At 40.1% G+C, this 23,064-nt stretch overlaps 1 long non-coding RNA gene across 1 annotated transcript; it reads left to right on the top strand.

Moving 5' to 3' along the window:
• Positions 1 to 4,391: 4,391 nt before the first annotated feature.
• LOC113835391 lies at positions 4,392 to 8,029 on the top strand. The gene is made up of 3 exons (XR_003484943.2): positions 4,392 to 4,426; positions 5,726 to 5,797; positions 7,676 to 8,029. It is a non-coding gene; the product is annotated as an uncharacterized LOC113835391 (long non-coding RNA).
• The last annotated feature ends 15,035 nt before the right edge of the window (positions 8,030 to 23,064 follow it).

Below are 23,064 nucleotides of genomic sequence, written 5' to 3'. Positions count from 1 at the left end.
CAATCCAGGCAATGGTGGAGAGGATAACCTAAAAGCCCTTCCCCTAAAATGAGATTGATGACTACTCTTTATGCCATCCTAGAGCCCTCATCCAGTGGCTGATGAAAGCAGAGACAGACATCCACAGATATACACGGAGCTGAAATCTAAAATTTAGTTGAAGAGAGGGAGGAATGAAGATCGAAGGGGTCTGTACCAGGTTGGAGAAACCCACAGAAACAGTTGGCCTGAGCAAGGGAGAGCACATCGACCCCAGATGCTGTCTGGGAGGCCAGTACCAGACTGATCCAGACCCCTGAACATGGATGTCAATTAGGAGGCCTCTGCACTCCAGGGAGCCTCTGGTAATGGATTAGTATTTTTCCCTGGTGTAAGAAGGGACTTTGAGAGCCCATCCCACGTGAAGGGATGCACTCTGGCCCTGGACACATGGGGAAGGGCCCAGGCCCAGCACAGGAAGATTTGGTGGACACTGCAGAGCCCCCGTTGAGGGCCCTACCCTGTCTGGGGAGTGGTGGGTGGATGGGGTGAGGGGTAGGTTGAGAGTGGGGGAGGAGGGATGGGGTGAGGGGAAGGAGAGGGAGAAGGGACTTACATGTGAAACAAGCTTGTTCCCTAACTTGAACTAATAAAAACATTTTTTTAAAAAAATCATGTTTGTTGCTACCTTATACCTGTAATTTTGTTACTGCTGTGAATCATAATGTAAATATCTATGTTTTCTGATGGTCTTAGGTGGCCCCAGTAAAAGGGTCATTCAACCCCCAAAGGGGTCACAACCTAAGGGTTGAGAAGATTTTTGTCCTATAGAAATATGATATAAAAAGTATGTATAGACCACAAAAAACCACAATAGAAATATTCTGGAAGTCAATTTTCTGAGAAGTGAAACAAGTTAAAATTAACTTAAATGATAAATTTTGTTTAACAAATATTTCTAACATATTACACTTTTAAATATTGAAATTATGATTGGCATAACTTACTTATTTTTCACACTGTCTTTGGAAGTTGGTGTGTATTCTATACTTGCAACACACATCTCAATTCTGACTAGGGTTACTTTGGGTGCTCCTTAGTCCCACGTGACCAGTGACGACTATACGGGACTGGACCACATTGGCAGCAGGGGGTAGAATCCCAGTTCTCTGTATCTTTCCCTGAGTTTAACCACCCTAGGATTCACAAAGCAGCAACTAAAGAGACAAACATCACTATGAAAGCAAGAGCAGAGAAGTGGCATCGTCGGGAAGAGCTTCCCCAAAAGATGCTTCTTGCAGCCACAAAATGTGTCAGTTGGTGACCCTCAATCAAAAGGAAAGTGAGGAATTGGATTTTCCTTATTTCTATTAGATACAGAGCTCATGGACCCCAGACTGACAGCTCAGGAACTGGCATAGGATGGAACCAGGCCCCCTGAATGTGGGTGTCAGTTAGGAGGCCTGGGTAGTCTATGGGGCCTGTAGTAATGGATCAGTATTTATCCCTGGCATACGAATGGACATTGGGAGCCCATTCCCCATAGAGGAATACTCTGTCAGCCTAGGCCCAGCTGCAAATGATGTGACAGACTTTGATGATTCCCGCATGGAAGGCCTCACCCTTTCTATGGAGCAGAAGAGGGATTGGATGGGGGTTGGTGGGGGGCATGGGAAGATGGGAAGGAGAGGGAACTGGGGTTGATATATAAAATAAGATTGTTTCTAATTTAAATTTAAAAAGTAAAAAGGGGGGAGTTGGAAACAAAAGTGTTTGACAATCAACAGTACTGATGCGTGTTGATTTAAAAATGAAAAATTGAAGGCATATTTAAAACTAATAACATTTCTAGCTAAAAAGAACTGTGTTCTTTTCATGTTACAAATATCTATAATATTTAACCAAATATTATAGTGAATAGTGAGTAGATTTTTCTCTCAGAAATCTTTCAGGTATCTTTGAAAAACGAAACAGCAGTTTATTAACAGTGTAATAGAAATTAAGGCTGGCATTCATGTTTGTTCCATTTTAAACATGTGTGTAGGCATTAGTGTATCTATTCCAGCAGCCTGGGAGGTTATCGAATGGGATTGTGTGGAGATGAGGTGTCACGAACTGGAACACAGGACACGTTGCTTACAATTACACAAATTAAGTTCCATGGAATGAAACATGAATGAATTCACACCAACAAAAAAATTAGGTCAAAAACAGTCTTTAAGTATAATCTCCTGAGATATGCATCTTGAAATAGAGAAGAAATGCAGGGATTTTGCTTGAGAGAGGATAATCACATGATGGCTTTATAACTCTGTAGCAACTGAGATAAACTCTGGGCTTGTTTTATGAAAGATTCACATTGGCCCCACTACAGCTGAGGCCCATTTCAAGAAATGTTACGGTGACTGGTTAGGAAAGTAAAATCCAAATAAAAGGATAGCTTGCACAACATAGTATGACCACTAATACCATTAGTCTGCCTTGAAGTCCTCTTTTCTTTCAAGTGCTTCTTGGGCTGTCAAATGGGTTGCACATCCACTATTTAAATGGATGTGTGACTTCTGTGTCCTTTGACTCTGGATGATAATAAGAATAATGCACATTGTAAATCATCTCACGATCCCTTGGTAACACAAAACCAGTCCTTCCAATTATTATCCTATTAAGTGAATGTGCACTCGGGGCTGTTAGCACCACTCTAGGCTTTAACACACACTACACAGGGTGCTGATGACCAGCTCTGTGGATATTGCCTCTTCATACATTCTCTAGAGATCATAACATGACCCTGTGTCCTTTGAAATGATGAATGACCACAGTGTTCATTTGAGACCATTATAGAATCAAAAGACGTGCTAAAAAATTTTTATTTTATTTTATTAGTTCAAATTAGGAACAAGCTTGCTTCAGATGTCAATCCCTTCTCCCTCTCCCTCCCCCCCACATCCCACCTGCCCCTAGCCATCCCCCCTCCACTCCCCAGTCATGGTAAGGCCCTCAAAAGGGGCTCCCCAAAGTCTACCAAAGATCTGCTAAAATTTAAGAGATAAAACTTGACATTTTAATTCTGATTCATATAAAAGAAGGAAGAAACTAATGTTAAGCTCAAAACCTCACCTCCAGCCGTCTCTGATTTCTACACATCTTGTGTGTTTACACACACACACACACACACACACAAATACACACAAGACCATTGGTGCTGTGGACTTTTTAAAAGCTTGAGTGGAAATAATACTTTAGAAACATCAAAAATTAAAGCTTCGTTGCCAGATCCTTATTCTAAGGGCCTTTCACTCATCCTTTCACATGGCTGGGCCTGGACCATGTTTTTTTTTTTTAATCACAATAATAAAGACATAGCTAACACAGAACTAATACAGATATCAACATGGCCCAACACAAATCAAAAACTTAATTAAAACATTGTCAGATATTTTATCTGATATTTTTGTAATCCACTTGTACAGATCTCTAACATACACTTTGTAGATGGCAATGTCATGTTACAGTGTCAAAAGGTTGGACATGCCTCACAGAAGTTGGTTCTGCCAATCCTAGGTCTATGATGTTGGACAGCTATTCTTCAGCCCTGCTGTTCCTTCTTTGCACCAGCAGCAAAACATGGATAATAGAAACACTTGCATTTTCAGGTTAATGTCTCAAATCCCAAGTCCACCCTGAAAAGACTGGGTGAGTTAGTGACTCAAAGCACCTAGGACAGACCCTACTGAGTGAATAATGCTTGCTGTTACTTTCATAATAACTACATCCAGGGGAAAGTACATACTGGATTATACTTATTCAAGACTAAATACAAAGAAAAGAGTAGGAAAGGCTGTAGATGAACAAAGCAGCATAAAAATTAGTTAAGGGACTAACTAATTTAGTTCAAGACCAGCCTGCTCTACAAGAGCTAGTTCCAGGACAGCCTCCAAAGCCACAGAGAAACCCTGTCTCAGAAAAAAAAAATAGTTATGGGTTTTGTACCTTAAAAACATCAATTTTACAGCTACAATTACAAGGAAAAGCATTGTTTCTAGAGGAATCATCTAAACATTTCTTTTGTTTCTAACAATAATCAACCCCTTTCAGAAGTTATTATCTACAACTCTGTATATCTTCTTGGACTCCTTTATTGAAAACAAAACAAACAAACAAATAAATAAATAAATAAATAAATAAATAAAACCTCGTTAGAACCTGGGGAGATGGCTCAGTGGATAAAGTGCTTGCTGTGCAAACATGAGGACCTGAGTTCAGGTCCCCAATATCCTTGTAAAATTTGGGCATGGTGACACAGTGATATAACTTTGATCCTGGGGTAAGACGCAGGCAGATGATTGGAGCACACTGGTATAGGGGATCCTGTATCGGGTTTCTGTTTTCAGTTTCACTTTTGGCTTGCTATACAGACTGTTGCCGCACCGGCTGGCTAGGTCACTCTGTAAGTAAGGCTTTTCCCTATTAAAATCCCTTGTATTTTTATCTGGCTCCGTATTGGTAATTTCTCGCATCACACTGGCAAGCCAGTCTGGTTAAAACATCAAGCTCCAGCTTCTGTGAGGTTGTCTCAAATACTACAGGGAAGAAGCAAGTGAGGAAGGTGTCCTGACATCAACCTCTCAACCCAACACATCACTGCATGGGCAAACACACAGGCACATACCAGACACACAAACACATGCATACGAACACACGTGCACATATACATGCACACATACACACACACACACACACACACACACACACACACACACACACACACACGCACACATACATATTTATTTTGCTTCTGAATGGTTTGGACAAAAGTCTGAGGAAATGAAAACTGTGGTGGTCTGAATGAGGAAGGTCCTTGTAGGCTCATGTATTGGACCACTTGGTCCAGTTCGTGCTGCACTTTAGGAAGGATATAGAGCTTAGAAGCTGCCAAGGTTTCCAGGAAGTACATCACTAGAGGTGGACTTTGAGCATTTATAGCCTGGCCCCACTTCCAGTTCACTCTCTGCTTTCTGAGTGAGGATGAGATGTGTTTTCTCAGCCTGTATTCCTGTCTCCAGAGCTTCCCTACCATTATAGACATGTAACCGTCTGGAATCAGAAGCCTAAAGTAAACTCTTCCTCAAGTTGCTTTTAGTAATGGAGTTTTACCACAGCAATAGAAAACTAATACAAAAAGCTGGGAGGGAAAAAAGTCAAAGAAAATTATCTGAAAAATGAAATCATTTACAGTAAAGAAAAGCAGTAGAGCCAGGCACAGTGGTGCATGACATACTCCCAGGACTCAGGAAGCAGAGGCAGGCAGCGTGTCATCTTAAACCAGCACAGATTTCATAGTGAGACTGCCTTAAAAGAAAAAAAAGAAAGGCCAGATGAATGAAAGAAATACCTGAAACCCGATAAACTAAGTTTTATGAAGGTTTATGTTTTCTACCCAAAAAAAAATAAAGGCAAGCTACATGAAAGAATTTTATAAAGCTATAAACTTCTGGAACAGAAAATCCAAAGAGGAAGAGAAAAGGGTATCCTCCATTTGAGGAATTGACAGAGCAGAGTTTGCAGTTCTTTCTGTCAGTCCAGATGAGGAAAACCCAGCCTATTCTATAAGTGCTAAAATCAGCTTCAAATAAACATACATTAAACACATTAGGTCTAGAGAAAACTATCATCTGTAATTTTACTCCTGCTGTTTTTTCCTTGGAGAGTGATGATTATAATCAATCGTTAACCTTTTTAATTACAGGAAAGTGGCCGGCTTAATTGTGCATCACGAGCTAACGTGCAGTGGGGAAGCATCTGCAGAGGTTAGAGACAGGTAATAGAGACACTGTAAAAAAATTTTATATATATATATATATATATATTCATCAAATCAAGTAAATAAACTGCAAGAGAAAGCAATCACAAAGGCAAGGAGGGAAATAAGTATTGGTTTAATTTTATGCTTTAATTAATTAACAAGCTTCAGGAAAGACTCAGACAATCTCAACACCCAACTAGAGTTTCAATTACAAGAATCCTTCACTAGAATGAAAACATGGAACAAGAGCGATCATGCTGAGTCTCCTTTCTAGCTCACCTCCTAGTACAGCCCAGGGAACTTCCCTTAGAGACAAAGAGACTGTAGTTAATGGGAGAGCCATATCTGATCTGAGCCCCAGGAGAAAACAAGAAAGCGCTGGTGCCCTGAAATACAAGATTATAGGAGGCACAGCCTCAGGTTTGGCCTCTTGCCCCTTAGCACTTAAACCTATGGCAACTAAGACAAGAGACGTGCAGTCAGTGATTTGTAAGTATTGCAGGCCTGCTTTGCAGCCAACATGCTGAGATATCACTGCATAGACAAGGAATGCTGGACTGCGTGCTAGCATCCTCTACTCCTGCACTTACCAGAAAGCAGGGCAGGGTCTGTGGTGCAGACACAAGTAGTCTGGTAGCCTGTGTTGTCAAAGATGAGGAAGTTCTCTTCTGCCTGCTTCTCTTTCCTCGTAAAAGAGAAAGCAGAGCCATCACTTTAAGAGTAAACAAGGAGAGAATATTGAGAGTTTGAAGAGAAAGGAAAGGTGTGAACTGCTGGGGAAATGAAGTCTTATTGAGGAGGCCATGTCCAAGGAACATTGTCATGTGCTAATGAGGCGTTCCTTGTGTTTAGTGTTTTCCTTCACCCACACTCAGCTATGTGATGGAGACGAGAAAGTCAGATTTTCCCAGAATTTAACAAATTTCAGTGGAGAAAGAGGGGTATTCAGCCCCATCTGTAACATGAGTACCTTAAGCCAGCATGAATAGTTCTGTTACCAGAGGGTTATGTCTGAATATTTCAAAATCCTTGGGGGTTTTTTTGGGGGGGGTTGCTTATATTTTTTCCAAAGAACTAAAGAAGTGCTCACAAATACTGAAGTATCCAAAAATTATATTGGAAAAGCAAGTAAAAGTTTGAAATGCTACCAAGAGAGAACAGATGACTTCTTGAATGATAATACACAAGGGTTCCTGCTTGTTGCTTAGGAATTCTTTGTGGAGTCTAGGACAAGGACAAGCTGGTTTCTAGAGGTATAGATTGGATAATTTTGTTTTAATTGACAGACAGACAGAAAGAATGTCATGTAGACAGAAGTTCAGAGCTATCATCTTCAAGTGTATGAGGAAACTACCTTTGTTTACGAAACAGCTGTTTAAGGGGAACACAAGAATAAGAAAGTATTATTTTACTTTAAATAGGAATTTGATAAAGAAAAGTAAAAGACTAAATTGGACCACAAAAGTGCTGTTCTGTGGATAACATTAGGAAGAAAATTACTAAGCCCTATGGGGCTCAGGAATACACATTTGCCATGACACAATGACCCCTCTTTTACTTCAGTACTGGCAGGAAGTGGAGTCCAGAAGTGACCTTGACAACTTACAGAACCTGTAAGCGTGATGAATCTTTCTACTAGGTGAAATGGCAACCCGTAATAAGCTCACACAAATTTTCTTACCAGGATGGCATTATTTTTCCCCCTGGGGTCATTTATAAAATACTATTTACTCACAAAAAAAATGAAGGCTCCTGAACTAGAAAATATCTTAAGTCCAATTAGAACTGATGTCCTGAAAGTTTTTCTAGGATGAAAAAGAAGAGGAAGCCAGGGAGAGGAGGAGGAAGAAGAAGACTTGGAAGTTAACCTATAATTTCTCATTCCCATTTTAGAAGCCACAAACTGACTATGATCCAACGTGAGTTGTTTGATGTGCTCTTCAGGGCTCCCCTTCCCCCTGGGATGTGTCCTAATGCAGAAGAGGGCATTCTCCAGCTGCCCACCAGCTCATGGAAAGTGATTCTCGCTGGCTGAAAGGGGCATCAGGAGGCAATCCCAGGGAGAAATGCTCTCCAAAAGTTGGGGCTCCTCAAATAGCCTCAATGGCCACATCAGACTCTCTGCTGCTTGACCATTCCTTCCTGTATTCTCAGTATAACTCTCCAAGCTGATGTCATTCAATGAGTATGGACGCTGTGCTCTGGAAGACTAATTTCATGCTACAGGAATAAATACTATGTCATTGACTCCTTATTTATCTTGGAATTTTAACGCTGCTCCTTGAAAACACAAGGATGTGCACTTTTTCCATTACTAATTAACAGGGAAGTTGATTAAAAGTCATGCACTTCATCCTGAAGTACAGCATCTGGGGGAAGGATTTAAGAATTAAGATAATTTCCAGGTGAAATGAAACAGATCCTTGAAGGGATGGAATCTCATACAGCTACAATATTTACAACACTTTTATCAAGACATTAAAACAGAAGCAGATGCTTCCCCATGATTCTAAAATATTAGTTGCACATGGTATAATGCATTACAGAAAGCATAATAATAGATGAGCCTAGAAGGAAAGGGCAGTTTTCTCTTGCAGCTGGATATAGAACAGATCCCAAATAGTTTTGATGTTAAACTTAATGCAGATGGGACCATCCTGGATGTGTTGCAAAATAAATTTCTCACTAGGGAGATTGGGGAAAGCATCCCCTTTTTTTCTGCAAATATCCATGTTGGAGGGGGTTGGTGCAAAATGTATCCTCACCTTCAACAAATCTAAGTTAGAGAATCAACAGTACATCATGCTATGTACATAGTGCCGTTGCTATGTGCTACTTTTATTGAAAAGCTATTGCAGATCTGCCAGTGGGTTCTTGCTGGGTACAGTCTCCGGCTCTGCCCCCACTGAATAAGGGTAGTGTCTCTGCATGCTTGGCATTTGACTCCTGTGCTTATCACTCATGCATCACACAAAGAAAACTTCCTCCATGTCTGTTACTGCGTAAAGCAGAGGACAGACACCAAGACACAGCTCTGCCTGGTGTAAGTCAGGAGAAACACGGGAGGGGCAGATTCAGTGCCCTGGAATTCTGTATGTAAGAATTCACAGGAGCGCTTACTGATTTTTATGTGAGTTATAAGATGGAAATCTCAGTAAATATTCTAATGTGGAAAGCTGTGGGTAGAAATTATCAATCAATAATATGACAAGGACATTGTTTTGGGCACCATGGGGGTTGTGACAATCAGCCTATCATAGAAGCTGGATACAGCTTTGTCAAGAAGAAAGTAATTTTCTAAGTATCTTAGGAAAGATGACAGAGGAGAAATCCATCCTAGACAGGGAAAATAGACAGCATTGGTAAAGACAGAGCTTTTGTAAAGCATGCTATGCCGACCTCATGAAACTTTCCAAAGCTATAACTTAAACAACAAAGGAGTGATGGGAGAAAAGGAGGAAGGGAGGGAAGCTCAATACATATATACTATTTTAATACACATCAAGTACCACATACAACTTACAAAGGGAATGTAAGGTAGTTTGGTCATATTGTTCCATTCATGTAAAAGCCAGCAAAGCTCACTTTCCCCGTGATAAACAAACAAAAAATAAGCATTTGTTCTGCAATCCACTTGGTTTTGTTAATGTAAATATTTTATTTTACAACTTTAAAAGCAAGAAGTGCTTGGATTATTGCGAAAAATGCAAGAGACCTACAAATAATATAAATAAGAAAATTAAATCCAAATTCTCGGCAGCAAACATTGTTTCCATCTTGGTGTAAATTGTTTTTGTCTTTGTATGTGCCTATAATTGAATGTCCACATAAGAGTGGCGCCTCAAGCTTGGACAAATGGCAAGGTTTGGGGGCATCACTATGTCCATGCCTGCCATTGGCACCCAGATCCCCCTTGATCCAACACAGTAACCTTGGCTCAGATCCTTAGTCCATTCTACAGATGTTCCCAGTGGTTTTCCTGAGCTGCTCGCCTGCACACTTCAGCATCTATGCATTTTCCCCACCTAATATCCAGCCTCTTCTATCTACACAAATAGGTCTAGGTTGCACAAAGTACCTGAAAATAAAATGGATTTCCTAAAGACTTAATGGAGAGCTGGGTAGCTCACCTAACATGCACAAAGTCCTAGGTTCAGTCCCCAGCACTAGGGTGGAAGACTTAATGAAAAGTCCACAAAAAAGTGGTTTTTGTTTTGTTTTGTCTCAGCAACAGCAACATTTAAACTGAACATTCTTCCTCCCAAACAGTCCTTTGAGACACCAACTACCAGAAAATTTGCATTGGCTTTGAAACTTTTGCAATACCTCTCACACAAGATCTCATTGGACCTTCTATCCAATCATGTCCTTTGCCTCATAGGCTCCCAGCTTGTCATGCAGAAAAGATGGGAAGGTGGTGTTTTTGTTCATTTTTTAACTATGTATATAACTGTGTGGGGATATGTGCCCATGTGAGTACAGTACCTGAGGTGCCATGAGAAGCACTTGGATGCTCTGGATATTGAGTTATATCCAGTGGAACCCTCCTGACACAAATGCTATGAACTGAACTCAGGTTCTCAGCAAGAGCAGTATGCCCTCTTAACATCTGGCCAATTCTTCAGCCCCAGGAGAGGTGTTTTGATCCTTCAATTTCCTCCATTTTTGACTACAGGTTCCTACCTTCCCAAAGACAGCTCCTTTCCCAAAACAGGAAAACTGGTATAATTTATGTGTCAACTTAATTTATGTGTCAACTAAAAAGTTCATACATCTCATGGTATAAATTAGAGACCAACAGCCTCATTTTCATGATTTTATATTCCACAGGCATTTACTCAACCAACCCTTACAGCTATTTAAACCATACAAACTTTAGTTAGCCTCTGCATCAGCCAGCTTTCTGTAACTGTAATAAAATACCTGCTTTAACCAAGTTAAAATAATAAAGGTTCATTTGGGCATCACAGTTTTGAAACTTTCAGTCCCTGACTGGCCAACTCATTGTTTGGGTGCCTGCAGAGAAACAACATGGATAGTAACTGTAGCACTTGGCAAAGCCTTTCACCTCAAGGCAGGATGGGACAGAGAGAGGACACTGGTATCCCACCATGTAGGGAGCTCTCAGAGACTGGAAGACTTTCTATTGAGTCTTACATGTCATGAGGTCTGTAGCTTCCCAGGAGTGCCATAGACAGGGGACCAGGACTTAACAAGAGAGTGTCTGGGTGATGATTAACAAATAATAACATCTCTGTACACATGTTCAAACAAATTTCTTCATCTATCTCAAGATGTCTTATTACATAAATCCCTCTTGGACTCAGCTTTGTTCATGCAGGTGGACCTCCTCCTCCTCCATTTTTCTTTCCATGTGCCATTGCTTTCATTGACCCCTAAACCAGTCACAGTGTCTGTTAAGTTCCAAAATTCAGATTCCATACTATCAATACATTTCCAACATCCTGAAACACGGCTGAGTCAGAATTCCTTCACTGCCAAATGCATTTTAAAGTGGTGACATGCGTAATAGCCAAAAGCTAAATTTTAACCCTCAATTTTGTTTAAATTCAATTGAATCACTTCTTTCCACACTAGTAAATAGATTTTCTTTTAAATCTTTAGCCACTGCTTAATCTAGCCTTGAGTTTGTGGGTGTTTTCAAGATTTACATTGCAAAGTGAATTTTCCTTTCGGTTTTCACCAAAATGCAGTACTTTCAGAACCAATCTTGAAATTTTTCTTTAATGGCTTGCATGCACTTGGGTTCTCCAATGAAAAAGAGACTATCATAGGTATGTGTGTATGCGTGTACACACACACATATTTCACCCATGGAGAAAAGGAGACAACAGACCACAAGACACTATCACATGACTCGGGAGGCTGGTGAGTCCTCAGGTCTGTCAGGAGCTGGCACCCTCAGGACTCATGAGAACTGAAAAACCTGAGAAATTGGGGAGAGCCACAGGAGTGGTTCTAACCCAAGGTTTACATTCTGGAACCCCAGATGTCCACTGCAAGTTCTAAGACAAGAGGAAGTCTAGGGTGCTGGATTGAAAGTCCTGCATCAGGAAGACCGCCCTTCTGCTGGGAAGGTAGGACTTTTCATTCTCTTCATATCTTGCTTGACTTAATGAGACTTCTCCAACTTAGGGAGGACAGTACATTTTTACTTTCTCTACTTATTCAAATGTCAGCCTGATTAAATGCACCCTATAGGAGAATCTGACAAGGTATCATGATACCCGTCTGCCAATTACATTGCCACAGTAACTTAGGCATCACGTGGTCTAGTAATGAATCACATATCAGGACTATAGTAATAAATAAACAAATAAATAAATAAATAACATTACTCCACACTTCCTCTAACTTTATTTGGAGAAGAAAAGATGGTTCTTAATTGTATTTTATTTCCGACCAGAGAGGGAAACCCTGCCATGTTTATTCCTGGTCCTCTTGGAGCAGACTCTTTCCACAGCTATATGTGATTGTTCTGGTGACAGTCATTCTACTGAGCTGTGATGCCACACTTTTGTCCTCTCCCTTACTTAAGCCATAAGACCTAACTCATCTCAGTTTTCTTCAGACCTGAAATATAAAAGTCACACAATGCACACTGAGTGCACTGAGGGTCAAAGTATGAAGAACAAATGAGCCAACAATTAGCAAGCAGGCTGAGCCTAGAGCTCTTCCCTTTGTCTCGCTTTGCACTCTCTAGTCCATCCAAACTCCATTCTTCCTTAACAGCAATTTTAGTCCATTTCTAAGGACGGACAGTCACTTTTGTTATTCATTCATTCTTAGACATGATGTCCAGTTTAAACTAAATACTGACCGCATGCTTCTTCAGTCTCAGTACAGAAACTTGAGAGAAAGCTAAGGTTTGAGAGATTTGAGTTTATCATTTGTACATGTGATGTATTAGCTGAGCCTGACATCAATATCATCCCTGCCAGCCCTCAAATTCTTTCTGATTTTGAAACATTCTTCTTACACAGAGACTTCATGAAAAAAAAGAAAAGAAAAAAACTGAATCTGTTTTAAATCTTTGCAATTTTATAGAGAAAACAACTTAAATAAGTTTGCTAAAAAACTGTTTATATAATTGTGATTTTCCTAGTTATCATGCTCTGAAAGTCAAAACAGCATCCCCTTGCCAATTACTTATAATTAGCTCCAGGATCCAAGATAATCCTGAATCCAATGGCTAAAATTCAATCACTCCCTTTCCTCTCATTTGCTCCTTTTGCTTTTTCTTTTACCCTACTTCTATGAAGCCCAATCACATCAGATTGATGCAAAAAACTAGAAATTGTCCTGCAGATCCTGAGGCCCACATCTTTCTGGCTACTGTGTTCAGTCACCCACCAAGTATTGACCACACCACTGAACCTAAGAGTCTCCTCTCTCTCTCTCTCTCTCTCTCTCTCTCTCTCTCTCTCTCTCTCTCTCTCTCTCCCTTCCTCCCTACCCCTTTTCTATCCCTACCCCCCTCCACCTCCCCCTTCTCCCTCCATCCTTCTCCCCGTGCCCTCTCCCTTTCCCTTTCTCCCATCCCTCCTCTGCTCTCCTGTCACTGTCTTAGATCAGATTTTCAAGATCATTTGCTTGCACTTTAATGCCAATCACCCACCCTAGCTGTTCCAATGCTTATACCTATCTCCCATCCCATTTCTGATGCATTCTTTATGCTAGAAACCAATTCAAGCATAAATAGGATTAATAATATATATCAATTATATAAAATACTGGATTTCATTATGACAGTTTTGTACATGCATATCCGGTAATTTGGCCATATTTACCCCTCCCCATTCTCACATTTGCCCACTAATCTCAATTCTTGATGGTCCAATCCGTACTCCCATGTAGCCTCTTTCTACTTTCTGATGGATAAAGAAAATGTGGCAAATATACATAGTGGAGTGTTGTTTGGCAACTGAAAAAAAATGAAATCATATCACTTCTAGGAAAATTAATAGTTGGCAACTATCATGTCAAAAGACATAAAGAGAAATAAACCAGTCAGGAATACAACTATCTCGTGTCTCACCATTATATGGAGACAGGGTCTCATGTATCCCAGGCTATCTTGGAAGTCACAGCTTCCATTTTCTATGATATAAAAGCCAGGTTCCTCAGAACAGAGTAGAACTGACTCTGGCAATTGTCCTCTGACTTCCACAAACATGCTCCATCATGTGCCTTCTACTCATACAAGCAGTGCACCAAAAACAAATAAAAATTAAGTTAAGGGCTTAATGTGCTGCTCTTACAGAGGCCATGGGTTCAGTTCAGTTCCCAGCACTCACATGTGACTGACTCACAACCATCTGTACCTCCAGTTCCAGGAGGTCTGATACCTTCTGGCATCTGAGAGTAACAGACATGTACACAGTGCACTTACATAGGTATAGGTAAAACACTTAAATACATAAAATTTTAAAAATAAATCTTTATTTAAAAAGTCTCAACTGGGCATTGAGATGTATGTCTTTAATCCCAGCACGTGGGAAGCAGAGCCAGGGAGATCTTTGTGAGTTTGAGGTCAAACTAACCCTAATCTATATAGCAAGCTTCAGGCCAGCCAGTCCTACATAGTTAAGAGTCTGCCTCCAAAAAAGTTTTTTTTTCACAGAGTGATATTTTTTAAGTATTAAGAAAAATGGGAGATACCAACCACTTTCTAATTGGACTTAAGCCCTAATGTAAAAGATAAACGCCATAACTCGAACCAATATCAGACGAAGAACCTGTGGCTTGACAGAGATAAGTCACAGGCAAGAACCTACTGCTACTGTTCCGGTAAATGGACATAATATTAAACTGACTCCTAATGATATATTATTTTAAGCATAAATTAACATCTCTCAACCTTCATCAGTGAAGCTTCTATTTGCAGTAGAGAATGATTAACACAAAGATCTACCGCTGACAAATGTGCACAGAATATAAGTCTGAAAATGCTCAATCCTAGATATACAATTGTATCACACCCCCTCCTCCAAAGCCTCAGGGATCATTGAATAAGAAGGGGTAGAAAGAATATAAGAGTCAAAGGTGGTGGAAGATTACAAGGAAACAGTGTCTTCTGGACATGTAGGACAGCTGCATATATGAACTCACAGCAGCTGTGCCAGAATATACAAGCGCCCGGCAAGTTCAGGCTAAGTCAAATCTCAGTATGCAGGGAAAGTGGACATGGAGTCACACCCCTTGCCAGGGAGCTATTGGCAACTGGTAGTTTCTGGGAGATGGAGAATCTGTGTTTGTCTATTTGTTTTTAATACACTGCCCATGGTAAGTGTGCTGGCTGGTTTTGTGTCAACTCAACACAATCCAGAGTCATTGGAAAGAAGGGAACCTCAGCTGACAAAATGCCTCCTTAAGATTGAGTTATAGGTAAGCCTGTAGCATATGTTCTTATTGGTGATTGCTGTGGGAGGATACAGCCCATTGTGGGTGGGGCTACCCCTGGGCTGCTGGTCCTAAATTTTGTAAGAAAGCAGTCATGCGGAGCAAGTCAGTAAGCAGCACTCATCCATAGCCACTTCATCAGATCCTCCCTCCAGGTTCCTGTACTGTTTGATTTCCTGTCCTGACTTCCTTTCAGTGATGAACAATGATGTGAAAGTATAATGCAAATACACCCCTTCTTCCCCAAGTCGCTTTTGGTCAGGGTGTGATGTTTCATCACAGCAATAGAAACACTAACTAGAACACAAAGTCAACCATGCTACAGTAAAAGGCATCTAAGAATGTAAGGACAGTATTAAGAAATAAAAGGAGTTTGGGATAAAGATATCCTTTATTAGAAAAACACCAGACAAATGCAAGCCAGAGCATACCAGGGGCAGCAAGGCAGACAAGCCAGAGAGAAGGGGGTCCCATATGCCTTGCAGCCCCTTAAAACCCTATCACGAGTCATCTTGACCTCACTTTGATCACGCCCTGACAGGCGTGGTCAGGCACACTTGTAGCCAGCTTCTAGCAGGCATGGCTTACATTGTCCCCTACTGAACTTGATAGGTGACAAATAACAAAGAAGACACAAAGTTGTGTGGCTATGGAAGAGGGTGAATCAGGGACTGGATGGGGTGAGTACTACATTGCATGAAATTTCAAAGAGCTAACAGAAAGTGTTTGAAGATAAATCTCAGACAGGTAAACACAGGACCCTGGAATGCCCCATTTAGTTTTGGATGTACACACACCCTCTTGCAATAATGTACTTGGGAGCCTCATTCTTTCACCTACAAGTACTACACACACACACACACACACACACACACACACACACACACACACCCCTCCAAACAATATACCTACTAACTTCAGAATCTTCAGAACCCTTGTCTCCCTACCTGCATTGAGCTACACAAATTCCCTGAACAACAGCATGAGACTTCCCTGCCCCTTGCAGTAATCAAATTTAGACAGTTTCTTTTCAGAAATATTCCCAGTGTACCCAGGTATGAAAAGTAGAAGGCTGCTCTGAACTGAACTGGTTTTGGGTACGTGCACAGTACAGCAAACTGTAGTCTCCAATAACCTTCTAAGGAGACTTTCCTATTTACCATTTTATGCCTATGCATAATTGGGCATGCATGCAATTAAAAACAGATGTGTTGAGGGAAGGGACATTCATTCGAAGTAGAGAAATGATTACAAAACTTAATTCATCAATCAAGCTAGAGAACCACCCTACTACATTTCTTATTCCCTTGGAGCCCATAAAGAGAGACCCCAGGCTGGATTTGCATCCTTGAAAACTCTCATTCACTTGGACTGTTGTCAATCTTGACACTTATGTCCCTTTAATCTGTATTTAATCTGTACTACTCAAAATAAAATTATCTTGCTTCTTTTGTGAAGCTGTGTAAATCCTTATTTTCATTCTTTTGAATAAGAAGACAAGAAGCTGGAAGTACCCAGTGCAGACTCCTGCTACCAATACTAGATCAAATAAAATATGTTGATTATTTAAAGATTTGATAAATTATGTTTTAGCCTTCTGCTTAACTGATCTCAACTGCTAGTATAAAATAATCAAAATGACATGTTTTCCTCAAGTAAATTTAGATGTTAAGTAAATTGAGACTTACAGTCCCAAGACAATGGCTTATATGAATTAGCAGTATCTAATTATCATCAGGCAAATGCTAGACTACACAAGAGATAAGAGTTGTAAGCATGGCAAATCCTGCCATACATGTGAGCAGTCTTAGCAGAAACACTTACCTTGGTGAAAAGGGAAGCCTCCTTACCATGAAGGGCGGGTGATGTTTTCTGGTTCCAGCTGTCATAAAGCTATACAGAAGAAAGCAATTCTGTTTTCACTAGGGGACCAGACTTCAGCTGGATAACTAGATAATTGGCAAACTGGGTTTCTTTGGGCCACCTTCAGGACCCCAATTACACACACGAAAGTAACTTCAGAACAGTGACAGCCATAGAGGACACCTTTGTGGTGAATGTGACACATTTTCTTCTTAAACTCTCATTAAAACAGAGACCTTTGGGAACACTGTAGTAACCTTTGTGTATCATGAAGAGGCCACAGCACTGGGTAAGTACATAATTGGTTAGAAACAAGATATCATGCCCTTCATTTTAATCTCTTTTAAGATTTCAGGTCCTTGCTTACATAGTGCCAACTGTAGATTTTAACCTAATAAAACCAGCACAGTAAACACTTCTTTTAATCCCTAGAGGAAATCTTAAAACAAAGTTTCTTTTGACTCTAAGAGGTACAATCTAACTAGGACACTCACTTTCTGAAATAAGAGGCATTGAAAATTACAATACTTCTACACAATTCAGTCTTTTACATACACGTTACTTTTTGGTGTGAAGTGCTATTGAAACATAAAATCTAATATTTCAGATGTAAATTAAAAGCTAATAAAACAGACAGTAGGTTAAATAGCTCATCCCCAGGCCTGGAGCAATGGCATAGTGGTTAAAAGCAGGTGCTGTTCTTCCAGGGGACCTGCACTGGGCTGACAACCATCCATAACTTCGGCTCCAGGGAATCTAATTCCTCTGTCCTCCAATGGCCCCTGCACTGATGTGCACATTTTCTCATGCAGACATACATACCTACACAAAGCTACAAATAAAAAAATAAATCTTTAAAAAATTAAGTTGTCTAGTCCCTAGTGAACACTGGTCTGGGGACATCAAATGCAATAGACACCGAGATGGACATGGGAGACTCAAGTATGATTTACACTATATTGGCTCTCTCTTTGAGTCAGGACTGTGACTTGATTTTTGTCAATTTCATGTCTCACAAGGGCTCGAGCGAGGCACAATTACATTGCTGGTATACAAGACCTAAGACTCTCATCAGTTGGAAGAACACTTCCCAGGCTCTATCCACTAGACATTCCTACCATCCTGAATCAGTTGTCTTCCACAGTGGAGGAGCCATTTGCATTTAAGATTCATTCAATTGACTCACAAAATAAAATACTCTTGGCTCCTTCCCCCTGCTTGGTTTGTATCTCATTAATTTATACCTTTCTGCTTCGATCTAGCTACTGAAAAAAAAAAAAAACTGTCTGAGTGGTGTGGGCCCAGACACTCTCCAGCTTTTGCACTGACCTCAGAAATGACATCAGCTAAGGATCGAGTTCCGTCTACGTCCCTTCAGCATCCTAGGTGCCTTCCTCATCCACCCACCTCCTTCATCCTGAAGAGCTGTCAGCTCTGATGGTCCAATCATAGTGGAGGCAGCTTTCTTTTTCCTACCCATAGTTTTGCACTCATCCCTTGAGTTTCTTGGGTTAATTTTGTCAATGGAATTCACTTTAGAATAGTCCCCTTTATTCTAGAGGGGCACTCACCCTTAAAGAATGGACTAAGACCAAGTGGCTATTGTGACTATTGAACTGTTAGTGCCTTGACATTTATCACTAGCAGAGTCATCTTCATTCCATCTACATGAGGGACCAATTTTCTGAAACAACTTCAGAAATATTACTATGAGGCTTGATATAATATATGCTTCAAAAAATGACCTCTCGCCGGGCGTTGGTGGCGCACGCCTTTAATCCCAGCACTTGGGAGGCAGAGGCAGGCGGATCTCTGTGAGTTCGAGGCCATCCTGGTCTCCAGAGCGAGTGCCAGGATAGGCTCCAAAGCTACACAGAGAAACCCTGTCTCAAAAACCAAAAAAAAAAAAAAAAGCCTCTCTATTTTATCTTCTTCTTTTAAAAATGAATGCTCTATATGTAATTTTTATTCACTATACATTAAAATGTTACATTTGTAGTATACATTTACTTGTAAGATTTCTATAAACACACTGTCCTCATATGTAACTCTAATGTTTAATATTAACCCATGGGTGTTTGGGCAAAAATCTTATGGAGTAAAATGATATAGAAGTTACTTGGACAGTAATAATTCTGTACAATGTACTAAAACAATTCATTTCAGTTGGTTTGAAATACCATGAAAAATTTGTCATGAGAACTTAAATTGAGCCCAAGTAGTGACAAAGTTAAATATCTTCATTAAGATAGGTTTTTTTTCAAACATGTTTGCCTGTATGTATGAATGTGTGTATGTATTTAAAGAGAAAAATATAACCAAGAAAATCAGTGAAGCATTCACAAATGATTGACCATAACCTAAAAGAATTCATGTTGTGGGGAAGGGCCTAGGCCCTGCCCCAAATGATGTGACAGACTTTGATGATCCCCCATAGAAGGCCTCACCCTTTCTTTGGCGCAGAAGAGGGGGATGGGGTGGGGGTCATGGGAGGATGGGAGGGAGAGGGAACTGGGCTTGATATACAAAATAAGATTGCTTCTAATTTAAATTTTAAAAAGGCAAAAAATTGGTGTTGCTTTAAACATTGAAACAGAATCAGAAGTAATAAATGAAAAATGTAAAATTTAAATGTATACATAATGCCTGTATCTTCCCTGTATGGTTTAACAACATAAATAGTTACTCCCAGTTCATCTTTTGATCAACTACTAAAATAAGATTCTTCATTTGTTTGTTTTGAAGCAACCTCCTGTTGCTCAAGACTTAAGCCATGTAGTAGAGGGTGACCTTGAACTCCTGATTTCTCCGGCCTCTTCCCAAGTGCTCGGATTACAGGCACATAAACTCCCACTCTTGGCTTTAAGATGGGCTTCCAGAATGAGTGTCAGCATCCTGCAGAAGTTCTGAAGTGATCTCCTGATTGGTTCCATTTTAATTTAAAAGATGAATACTGTCATTGAAAGAATCAGCATTAATCTTTAAATCAAAAGGATTCACAATGAGATTATAATTAATTGCATGCCAAAAATATCTTATTGAATAGGGTGGTGACCTCAGTTACTTTGCTTAATCACTTAAACAATCTAATTCCCAAATAAGAATTTGGATCACTTCCAAATATATCCAATTAAGGTTATCAATTCACAAAGAACAGTGACAACAATCCTCAAAAATAAACTCTTTGAAACTTCCCTTGTTGATGAATGTGTCTGAGGAATGTTTTATGAGGGCTTAGGTACTTGATGCGAGCAATGTTGGCAGAAGAGTTCTGTTGGCCCCAGAACGCCTGGAGGTGAACATCTCCATAAATAATCATGTTGATTTTCTGTCAGAATACTGAGCACATCACTTGTCACCTCTGGGGTCTATTTACAACAGACCAAAGTCAAAGAATATAGTTACTGTTATCTTGTCTACCTCCTGGAAGTCATGAGATCAACAGGTTTTTCTCTTAAAATCAAAAAATATAATTTTGATCTTTTCCCATATGTGTGGTTTAGGGAATCAGAGTCAGGCAACTTTTATATCTCTATTTTCACCAAATAGAACACAAAAATGTTCTACCTACATTGACAAAAGATTGTAGTACATTTCTCAGGGTATGTGAGAGGCAGTCACACAGAATTGATTCAGAAATTGGTAAGCACAGGCCGTTTCTGGCACTCATAAGTAAAAGTGTTCCACTCGGGCAAAACAGCTTTCTATTTGCCACTGAGTATGTTCAGACCTAGAAGATACTTTGTTTCCTCCAAAGTAGATACATTTTTAACATAAAGCTCTCTAGTTGGTACAGAATATGAAGGCAATGCCAGTGTTGCTAAGCAGCCCCTTTAAGTAAGGTTCAGAGGGAAAACACAGGTGACTCCCATAAACCAGACAAGGATTAAAGAAGCCAGGCAATTTTCTACCTGCTATACATGCTGTGTATGTGCGAGACTGTGCCTGGTTTCCTAAATGCCAGCATGCTCAACTATTTAAAGAATGCCTTTCGTTCTCTGTGCATGGCACTCTCATGACACACTAATGACCAGCTTCTGCTCAGAATCCTGCCACAGGCTTTCCTTTGACCTTAACCTTGGAATTCAGTCAAGCATGGAGCTAAGGACTATTGGCATGTCTGACATGTTACACAATCGATGAGAAGTGTTTGACAAGTTACCAGCACAGCTTATCAGTATAATAATGTATTACAAATAAGATGTGTCATTTAGATTTATTGTTAAGCTCTGAAAATTTGCATTCAAATATAGATAAAAGCATTCTGGCTGGAACCTGAACAGAAAAATCTTGTGTGCTTTGTGAAATTCCATTTGAAATATAATTTATTATTGTTGTCAGTATTAATTGTAGGAGTAACCAATGGAGGTAAAAGCTGCCAAGCTGGTAAAAGGAAAAATGTTGGGAAACTTCCAACAGTTAGAGTAAGAAGAATATTTACAGTTAAATTAATAGTAAGAAAGATTACATTTTTAGCTAACTATAAGGAAGCCACATTTTTTGGAAGACATGAAATGGACATAAAATATAAACAACAATAATACAAATATTATACACGGGTATTAGGATATGGATGGCATAAACTGATAGTCTGAGTTCGGTCATAAAGAGTATCAACATTAGACTTATGACAACAATTTCAATATGGAGGAACATGAGCAAGATAACATTCGGAAGGAGGAAGTCAGGAATCAGGAGCATTTAATTAACAATTTCAGTGAGTCCTGGAAGAGGGGGAAAGCCTGCACATACAAAATGAATGAGACTCAAGGACTGCCACAGCCCTGAACTCGGGAAGCCATCTGCACATCAAAGTGTCTGCCTCTGACCACAATGGCATCTCAAGAACATAGCTTCCACTGCACTTCCATGTTTCAAATGTCATGTAAAGATCCCTCCATAGGAAGCTCTGAATGGAACCAAAAAAGAAAAGGTTTCTCTCCCTTAGGAGAGATGTCTTGGTACCAAAGCAATAGACAGCGTGTCACTATACATAATTCTAATCACAGTAGAATTTCAGATTAGAGAACTATTGAAACATGAAAATAATCTTTAAGAACTGTGTTTAAAGACTGATCCAGACCCCTGAACATGGATGTCAATAAGGAGGCTTCTGCACTCCAGGAAGCCTCTGGTAGTGGATTAGTAATTTTCCCTGGTGTAAGAAGGGACTTTGAGAGCCCATCCCACGTGAAGGGATACACTCTGGCCCTGGACACATGGGGAAGGGCCCAGGCCCAGCACAAGAAGATTTGGTGGACTTTGCAGAGTCCCCATTGAGGGGCCTACCCTGTCTGGGGAGTGGTGGGTGGATGGGGTGGGGGGGTAGGATGGGAGTGGGGGAGGAGGACTGGGGGTGAGGGGAGGGAGAGTGAGAAGGGACTTACATGTGAAACAAGCTTGTTCCCTAACTTGAACTAAGAAAAAAAAGAAAAGAAAAAAAAAGAAATGTGTTTAAGTATCAGTTATCTAATTGCATGAAAACCTAGAATTTCTGAAGGAAAAAACTCATAAGAAATCTGTGTAGTTTATGGGAATAAATTATACTCAAATGTCAACTTTGCTACATCAGCATTTCACAAATGGATAAAAAGTAAAAGTCCTACAACAATAAATCACTGTCAAACCAAGCACCATTAAGGATATAAATTTAACCAAAAGAAGGAAATGTTAAAGAAAACCCAGATTCTGAAATTACATTTTGTCCTCACTAATGAAACTTCAAAATAATAATTTGTGAGTTTTGATCCCAAATAACTATATGAAAAGTTGGGCATGGTTGTGAATATTTGTATCCCCTGTGCTTGTGTGATAGAGATGGGAGAATTCTGGTGGTTCACTAGTCAGTCTGTAGAATTGAAAGGATGAGCCCAAAGGCTCAGTGAGACCTGGCTTCAAAAAGGTGGAAAAGCAATTAAGGAAGACAAGTCCATGTCAACCTCTGGCCTCCATGTCTGTCCAGACGCATGAGGGCCCCCATGTAAACACTTGTAAAC

This window comes from Cricetulus griseus, chromosome 4 (genome assembly GCF_003668045.3).
Source record: "Cricetulus griseus strain 17A/GY chromosome 4, alternate assembly CriGri-PICRH-1.0, whole genome shotgun sequence".
NCBI classification, from domain to species: domain Eukaryota; kingdom Metazoa; phylum Chordata; class Mammalia; order Rodentia; family Cricetidae; genus Cricetulus; species Cricetulus griseus.
This window is presented reverse-complemented; position numbering and strand designations above follow the sequence as displayed.